Here is a 9128-nt window from a genome sequence, read left to right as displayed (position 1 = left end):
CTTTGATATATCAGAAGTGAGATCTAAAGTCATGATCAAAACCTCAGTATATTAGGCAACCACATTTAGTATTGAAAGAACATTATTCTCAAGATGGAATTCATAATCTCTTAACGGAGATATAAAATATTCTCTTGAGATAAGTTTAATGGGTTCGATTATTCAAAGTGTAAGGCCTAACCACTTTAGTGAGGAGTTACTAAAGTATATATTAATGAAATTGGATTTCATAAATATATGATGAATAACTTAAAGGATTAAATCAGTTACTCAAGGATTAAGATGTAGTAATCTTCAAAGTAGCACTCATTATTTATGACTTTGTATTACTTCGAATGTTTTAATGAAGGGCTTGAATGTATAATAAAGTCTTGTGATATAATTTATTAATAAGGCCTAGAGTGCAATTATATTTGTAAGAGTGATAGGTCTAGAAGTATATATCTGTAAAGTATATTGGGCCAGGGGCCCAATCCGAGGACATTAAGTAGTTCGAGGATGAGTAAACACCTTTATAAGAGTCCATATTAGTAAGTAAATAGTTGAAATTTGATCACGATCAACTAATTAGATAGTCCGAGGATGAATACTTCCTCGGCTGAGAAAGGCCAAGGTTAGAAGGTATGGACTGACATCAAAAGCAATGTCCTAGACAATTCCACTGATAGAGATAAGTATCTAGAAGGAACAGGATAAAAGGAGACTATGAAATATCTCAAAGGAAAGCTGCTACCATCGCATTAAATGCTCTGCAGCTAACTGTTTGGCCACATTAATGTGAAAATGATACCTAAATAGTGGTTTTCAGCTTTACAACTACTACACAAAGACTTCAAGAAGTTGCTGATGGGACAAGTATCAACACCAACCATCTAGTCTACACGTGGAAGGTAGAGATGAAAAGGGAAGATAGCATAAAGGAAGAATAGGGCAATAAGAGAAGGGAATCGAGAAATTAAGAGAAAAAGACTGTAGAAATCAAGAATTCCATTTGTAACCAAACCTGAGAGAAATATATAAGAACTGATCTCTTCGGATTGTGTCGAGGGAAATTTTCTTTAGTATAAGCTTGTATTTCTTCATTCTCTCATCATCTGAATCCACTTTAATGGTTGTCTGTTAATTAAGGCCTAGTTTTCCAACCCACTCTCTGTAAATTCATTGTTTTGGGTTTTTTGGGCTTAAGTCCATCCACCTACTAGGCTAGGGACTCAAATCTGGTCTTTACAATTGGCGTCATTTGTGGGAAATTACTGGTGTTATAGTGAGTCCAACGTTCATCGATGGTAGGTTTAGGTTCAAACCAGGTAGAATCCATGGGGTCTCAAAGTCAAGATCACTTCCATGATCTTGAACAAAGGAGGGACCGGGAAGGGAGTGTGCACACTACCCATACTAGTAGGAGCCATTCTCGGGTTGGTATCCATCTCTCTCATGAGAAAAATACCAAAGTCATATAGTTGGAGATTGATCACTTAAAGAGAAGCTTACGCCACGAACGACAAAAATGAGCTCCTTCCAATCTTGACTTTTCTTCTGATGATGAAAATGATGGTAGCTATAGGCACAGATCAAGGATCCCTCTTAGCGAGTCTTTCTCATATAATGAAGACTACCATCATGAGCGCAGAAATAGAAATTCATCTTCGAGAGGCCTAGGAAATGATGCTATGAGTAAAGCACTCAATCAAATTTTCATATCACATTTTTCATGCGGAGAATTGAAGGAGGAAGACTTCCTCGGCGGTTCACTCAGCCTATGTTCACCATGTATAATGGTCGAACAGACCCTATGGAGCATGTTAGCCACTTTAATCAAAGAATAGTTGTACACTCCAAGAACGAGGCCTTGATGTGTAAGGTATTTCCATCCAGCTTAGGGCCTATAACGATGAGGTGGTTTGATGGTCTGGGTATAGGTTTCATTGATTTTTTTAAGGAACTCACTCAAGCATTTAGATCCCGCTTTATTACGTGCATCAGGGTTTCTCAGCCCTTAAATTCCTTATTGTCCCTGTCCATAAGAGAAGGGGAAACCCTGAAAATATATTCGGATAGATACTAGGAGATGTTCAATGAGATAGATAGTGACTTTGACGACGTAGTCATCAGGACTTTCAAGGTCGGCCTACCTGCCAGGCATGGTTTAAGGAAGTCTTTGACTGAGAAACTTGTTACTAGTGTACTTTAGCTGATGGATCAGATTGATAAGTATAAGAGAGTTGAGGAGGAACAATAGCAAGGCAAGGGAAAGATACTGGGAGATGTTCAATGAGATAGATGGTGACTTTGACGACGTAGTCATCAGGACTTTCAAGGTCAGCCTACCTACCAAGCATGGCTTAAGGAAGTCTTTGACTGGGAAACTTGTTACTAGTGTACTCCAGCTCATGGATCAGATTGATAAGTATAAGAGGGTTGATGAGGACCAATATCAAGGCAAGGGAAAGGGTAAGGTTATCCCTCAGGAGAGGAGAGATTTCAGGTCAGACCGCTACAACAATAATAGACCACAAGGAGATTTTGTTGGACAATTTGGGTCTATGACTCCTCAAGTGGTTAACACTGTGTTCTGAGAACTAGTGCATCAAGTCTTGGAGAAAATCAAGAATGAGTCATACTTCAAATGGCCGAACAATATGAGTAGAGACCCTTTGAGGCATAATCAGAGCCTTCATTGTCAATACCACCAAGAGCGGGGGCATACTACTAAGGACTGCAGAACTTTATGGAACCATCTGAAGCAACTAGTTAGAGAGGGAAGGTTACAGCAATTTTTGTATCGGCCTAACGGGCAAGGATACCAATCAAAGTTAGGGGCTCAGGGGAATGTTTCTTTAAGACCCTCATTAGGCACAATCAATGTCAACTTTGTTGCACCTGGGAGAACTGGTTCTCATCCTTTTAAGGGGACTCTAATTCTGAGCTGAAGAGGTCAAAAGTGGAGATCTAATCGGCGCTGAGTTTTTTGGACAAGGACAAGATTGGAACCATCCAGCCACATGATAATGCTTTGGTGGTCACCCTCAAAATAGGAGGGTATGATGTTAAGAAGGTGATGGTGGACCAAGATAGTGGGACAGAGATTATGACACCGACTTGTACAATGGACTGGGCATGAAACCTAAGGATTTGACAGCCTATGATTCACCTTTTGCAAGCTTTAATAGGAAGGTTGTCATTCCAAAAGGTTATATTAGACTGCTCATGCAGATGGTTTTAGAAGTGGTTGAGGTGGATTTTATTGTAGTGGATGCTTATTATCCTTACACAGCCATTGTGGCAAGACCTTGGCTTCATGTCCTAGGAGTTGTTTCCTCCACTCTACATTTGAAGGTCAAATATCCGTCCGGGAACTAGATTGAGGAGCTAGTTGGGAGCCAGTTCATAGCAAGGTAGTGCCTAATCGTTGCAATAGTACATCAACTAGGAGTGGAGTCCTCGGCCTCAGTTGGAAAGAACTTATATCAATCAAGGACTCCGGTGTTATCCATGAAGGGGGTAGCCGAGTAAGAGAAGTGTGAAGACTTGGAGAAAATTGTTGTAGATGATGATCCAGAGAAGTTTTTTCATGTCGGAACTCAGTTGTCTCCTCAAAAGAAGGAAGAATTGATATAGTTCCTTAGGAGAAACATTGATGTATTTGTGTGGAATGCTTATGAAGCTCTTGGGGTGGACCCAAACCTCATTTGCCATCAGCTAAATATCAACCCATCTATCATCCCTAAGAAGTAGCCACCTCGACGCTCATCTAAAGAACATTCTAAGGCTGTCAAGGAAGAGTTGAAAAAACTTAAGCAGACTGGGGCTATTAAATAAGTGTTCTACCCTGAATGGTTGGCTAATACAGTGGTAGTAAATAAGAAGAATTAGAAATGGCGAGTATGTGTAGATTTCACGGACTTGAACAAAGCCTGCCTAAAGGACCCCTTTCCCATGCCTTGGATTGATTCGCTAGTGGACGCAACTGTAAGCCATCCTTAGATGAGCTTTTTGGATGCCTTTCAAGGGTACCATCAGATACCTTTAGCCTTGGATGATCAAGAGAGGACAACTTTTGTCACTCCTATAAGGAATTACCATTACAAAGTGATGCCATTTGATTTGAAGAATGCAAAGGCTACCTACTAAAGGATGATGACCTGGATGTTTAAGCCACAATTAGGAAAAAACATCGAGATTTACATAGATGATATGGTGGTAAAGAGTAAGGCAAAGTCTGAGCATATTAATGACCTCGGGAATATCTTTGAGATCTTGAGGAGACACAAGCTGTGACTTAATGCTTCCAAGTATTCTTTTGGTGTCGGATCAGTTCTTGGGGTACTTTGTTACATACCACGAAATTAAAGTCAACCCTGACCAGATTAGAGCGACAATCTACAGCCACCTCGAAACCCTAAAGAGGTCTAGAAGCTAACGAGGATAACCGTTACTCTAAACCTATTCATCTCTTGGTCAGCAGATAGATGTAGGCCTTTCTTTCAGTTGTTAAACAAGTGGAAGGGATTTGAATGGACTGAGGAGTGTATCCTAGCTTTCCAGCAATTGAAAGAGTATCTTTCTCGGCCACCCATTATGTCCAGACCCGAGGTGGATGGGGTTTTGTTTGCTTACATTGTAGTGGCCTTCCATGCTAAAGCTTAGTGTTGATACAGTTTGATAGTGGTGTATAAAGGCCAGTTTATTATGTGAGCAAGTAACTATATGAGTCCAAGATCCGTTACCTACCACTGGAGAAGGCCATTTTGGCAGTGGTGCATACTACCCTTAAGCTTTCCTATTATTTCCAATCACACACAGTTGTTGTCTTAACCTAGCTTCCGCTCAAATCTCTACTTCAGAGCACTGATTACACAGGGAGGATTGCAAAGTAGGGTACGATCCTAGGGGCTTTTGATATCAAGTACATGCCTTGCACCTTTGCCAAGAGTCAAGTCCTCGCAAATCTAGTGGTTGAGTTTGCTGAAACCCCATTAGAAGAAAGAGTAGAGGAGCAAAACATGGATGGAAAATCGGTTGGTGCAATCTCCTTACAAAAATCTTTGTCCTAAAAGGTATACGTTGATGGTGCAGCAAACCACAAAGGATCTGGAGTGGGGCTAGTTATGATATCTCTAGAGAGGATCACAATTGAGAAATCTTTAAGGTTAGGCTTCTCAGTCACAAATAATGAGGTTGAGTATGAAGCTTTGTTAGTAGAGATGACCATGATTTAGAAAATGGGTGAAAAAATAGTGGAAATCTTCTTTGATTCAAGGCTGGTTGTGGGCCAAGTTCAAGGAGATTTAGAAGCTAGAGATCTCAAAATCCAAGAATATTTGAACCAGGTAAGATACTTATAGTCTGAATTTGAGTCTTTTAATTTGTCACAAATCCTTAGAAATAGAAATACACATGCTAACTCTCTTACCACGTTGGCAACATACTTGGCACAAAGTTTATCTTGGGTGATCCTTGTGAAAGACTTGTGTAAACCTACTAAGGTAGGGGGAGATGGGGTTCATGTTCATCAAATAAGGGTGGGGTCTAGCTAAATGGACTCTATTATGCTATTCCTTAAGGAAGATGTCTTGCCCGAGAGTAAGTCCAAGGCCGACAAGGTACGGAGAAAGGCTCCTTAGTTTTGGCTGTTCGAGGACCAAAAATTATATAAGAGATCTTTTTCTGGCCCATATTTGCTATGCATACACCCTGAAGCAGTTAAGCTACTCTTAGAAGAGTTACATAAAGGAATTTGTGGAAGCAACATAGGGGGCAGATCTTTATCTCACAGGGCCTTCACTCAAGGCTATTGGTGGCCAACTATATAGAGGGAAATACAAGATTATGTGAAGAAGTGTGACCAATGCCAAAAATTTGCACCAAACATTCATCAACCGGGAGGAGTCCTTAATCCTCTATCTAGCCCTTTGCCTTTTGCTCAATGGGACTTAAACATTGTAGGTCCTTTCCTTAAGGCAGTAGGGAATAAGATATATTTGTTGGTCGGCACAGATTACTTCACCAAGTGAGTTGAAGCTGAATCATTGGTAAATATCAGGGACGTGGATGCTAAAAGATTTGTTTGAAAAAATATTGTCACTTGGTTTGGAATCCCTCGTACACTCATCTCGAATAATGGACTTTAGTTTAATAGTAAAGCGTTTAAGAGGTATTGCTGTGACCTAGGCATAACAAATAGATATTCTACCCTAGCATATTCATAGGGGAATGAACAGTCTGAGTGGGCTTAAAAAGAGGCTGGATGACACAAAGGGAAAATGGGTGGAAGAGTTGCCACATGTCCTTTGGAAAATTAGTGGAAGAGTTGCCACATGTCCATTGGAAAGATGCCTTTTTCAATGACTTATGGAGTTGAGACTGTCATTCCTTTGGAGATTGAATTCCCCATGTTGAGAACGAGTTCCTTCACTCTGAGCAACAATGATGGGCTATTGGAGAAGAGCTTAGACTTAATTGAAGAACAAAGAGAAAATGTCATGGTCCAATTGGCCTACTATCAACACAAGCTCAAATAAGGGTATGATGCTAACGTAAAGCTAAGGCCACTAGTACTTGGAGATTTGGTCTTAAGAAAGGTTTTAGAAATTGCAAAGAACCCAGCATGGTGAAAATTGAGACCCAACTGAGAAAGACCATATCGTATCACATTAGTGGTTGGAATAGGTGCATATTATCTTGAAGATCTAAAGGAAAATGCTGAACCATGCCCCTGGAATGTAAATAAATTGAGAAGGTATTATTATTAATGAAAGCTTTCTTCGCCATATTTGGGTTTGTTATATTGCATGTCATGCGTTTTACTATCTATCTAAGTATTAAACAGAACTTTGGTCATGCCTAGCTCCTCGAACCACATACCTTGGATAAATTGATATCTTTTAATCATTTTTCTAAGTATTAAATAGAACTTTAGTGATGCCTAGCTCCTCAGACCATATGCTTTGGATAAATTAATACTCCCTGACATCTATCTAAGTATTGAACAGAACCTTGGTCATGCGTGGCTTCTCGGACCACATACCTTGGGTAAATTAATATCTTTTAATCATTGTTCTAAGTATTAAACAGAACCTTAGTTATGTCTGGCTCCTCGGACCACATGCTTTGGATAAATTAATACTCCCTAACATCCATCTAAGTATAAAATAGAACATTGGTCATGCCTAACTCCTCGGACCACATACCTTAGATAAATTGATATCTTTTAATCATTTTTCTAAATATTAAACAAAACATTAGCTATGCCTGACTCCTCAGACCACATGCTTTGGGTAAATTAATACTCCCTGACATCTAAGTATCAAATAGACCCTTAGTCATGCCTGACTCCTCGGACTACATACCTTGGGTAAATTGATATCTTTTAATCATTGTTCTAAGTATTAAACAGAATCTTAACTATGCCTAACTCCTTGAACCACATGCTTTGAGTAAATTAATACTCCCTGACATTCATCTAAGTATTAAATAGAACTTTGGTCATGCCTGACTCCTCGGACCACATACCTTGGGTAAATTGATATCTTTTAATTATTTTTCTAAATATTAAACAAAACCTTAGCTATGCTTGGCTCCTCGGACCACATGTTTTGGGTAAATTAATACTCCCTCACATATATCTAAGTATCAAATAGAACCTTGATCATGCCTGGTTTCTCAGACCACATACCTTGAGTAAATTGATATCTTTTAATCATTGTTCTAATTATTAAACAGACCCTTAGCTATGCTTGGCTCCTCAGACCACATACCTTGAGTTAATTGATATTTCAAGCTATTCACATAAGTGTCAAATAGAATCTGCATTATATCTGGATCCTCTTGAGAAGGTTGACACTTCCTATGGATTATTTAAGTGTTTAATGGGAACAACCCTGCTGAATAATATGGATTTTCATTGAAGTGACATGACTAATTGCATGCTTGTAAGTATCACTTAAAGCATTTGAAAGTATATCCATGTTCTGTTTTAGGTCTGATTACTGTATCTAGGTCTTTTAACTTAGAAATGGGAAGAAACTTAGATGAAGTCTAATATGAATTGGTCTCTTACCATCTATATACATGAATGGAGTTGTATCTAATTTCCATATTAGCTAAGTGTTAAATAAAATAAAAACTATACCAACACTTGTGTAAGAATCATAGAAATAAGGACAATGTTTATAACTTTCATTAACTAAAGCCTCGGAAAGAGGCAAATGGGATACAAAGAGGTAACACTAATCACAAACTTTGAAAATAAACACAACAAAAAAAGAAAAAAGAAAAAGAAAAAAAGGAGAACTACACTGGAAGTTATTTCTTTTTTATTACAATATTGTCTTTGGGAGGGGCTTTGATAGGCTGAGTGGATGCTGCTTTAAGGCCTCGGGGCCCTTGCTTGCAGGATCAGCTTTGGCAGGCGGGGAAAGAATGGCCAGGACAATCTCCCATCTTTTTAGAAGCTTCTTTCTCAGCTAAGGGGTCCTGGGTGCAGTTGGAGGCTTCATAGCATTAGGGGCCACTCCTTGGTTTGCATTCTTTTCTTTTTTTTATGACCTCGTACTGCTTGACCTCCTTAGAGGGTTTGTCAGAAGAGGTTGAAACATTGGTTGTACTGTCCTTACCTACTTCTGCCACCTCGAAAGTGGTATCAGTCCCTGAGCCAGAGGGAAGCTTCTTTCTCAGCTAAGGGGTCCTGGGTGCAGTTGGAGGCTTCATAGCATTAGGGGCCACTCCTTGGTTTGCATTCTTTTCTTTTTTTTATGACCTCGTACTGCTTGACCTCCTCAGAGGGTTTGTCAGAAGAGGTTGAAACATTGGCTGTACTGTCCTTGCCTACTTCTGCCACCTCGAAGGTGGTATCAATCCTTGAGCCAGAAGGAACGGATGCTTGGATGACAGGGGGGTAGTTTACACTTTTTTCCTTCCTAAGTATAGATGAAACCTCAACCCCAGCTTGGTTGAGAGTTTCATTTCACACTTAGGAGCAGTAGTTCCTACATACTCCCGAGACCTCAGCCCTGAGGGATTCTTCGGTCTCCGCCACTCCTAAATCATATCCATCTTACTCGGCTTGATCCCGAGCCCTTTCCGCTTTTTCCCTAGCATTCTTGGCCTCCTTCAGTTTCTTCTTAAGG

The sequence above is a fragment of the Quercus suber genome, unplaced genomic scaffold (genome assembly GCF_002906115.3).
Source record: "Quercus suber isolate HL8 unplaced genomic scaffold, Cork oak 2.0 scaffold_119, whole genome shotgun sequence".
Classification (NCBI taxonomy): domain Eukaryota; kingdom Viridiplantae; phylum Streptophyta; class Magnoliopsida; order Fagales; family Fagaceae; genus Quercus; species Quercus suber.
The sequence above is the reverse complement of the archived record's forward strand: the minus strand, read 5'-3'. Positions refer to the sequence as shown.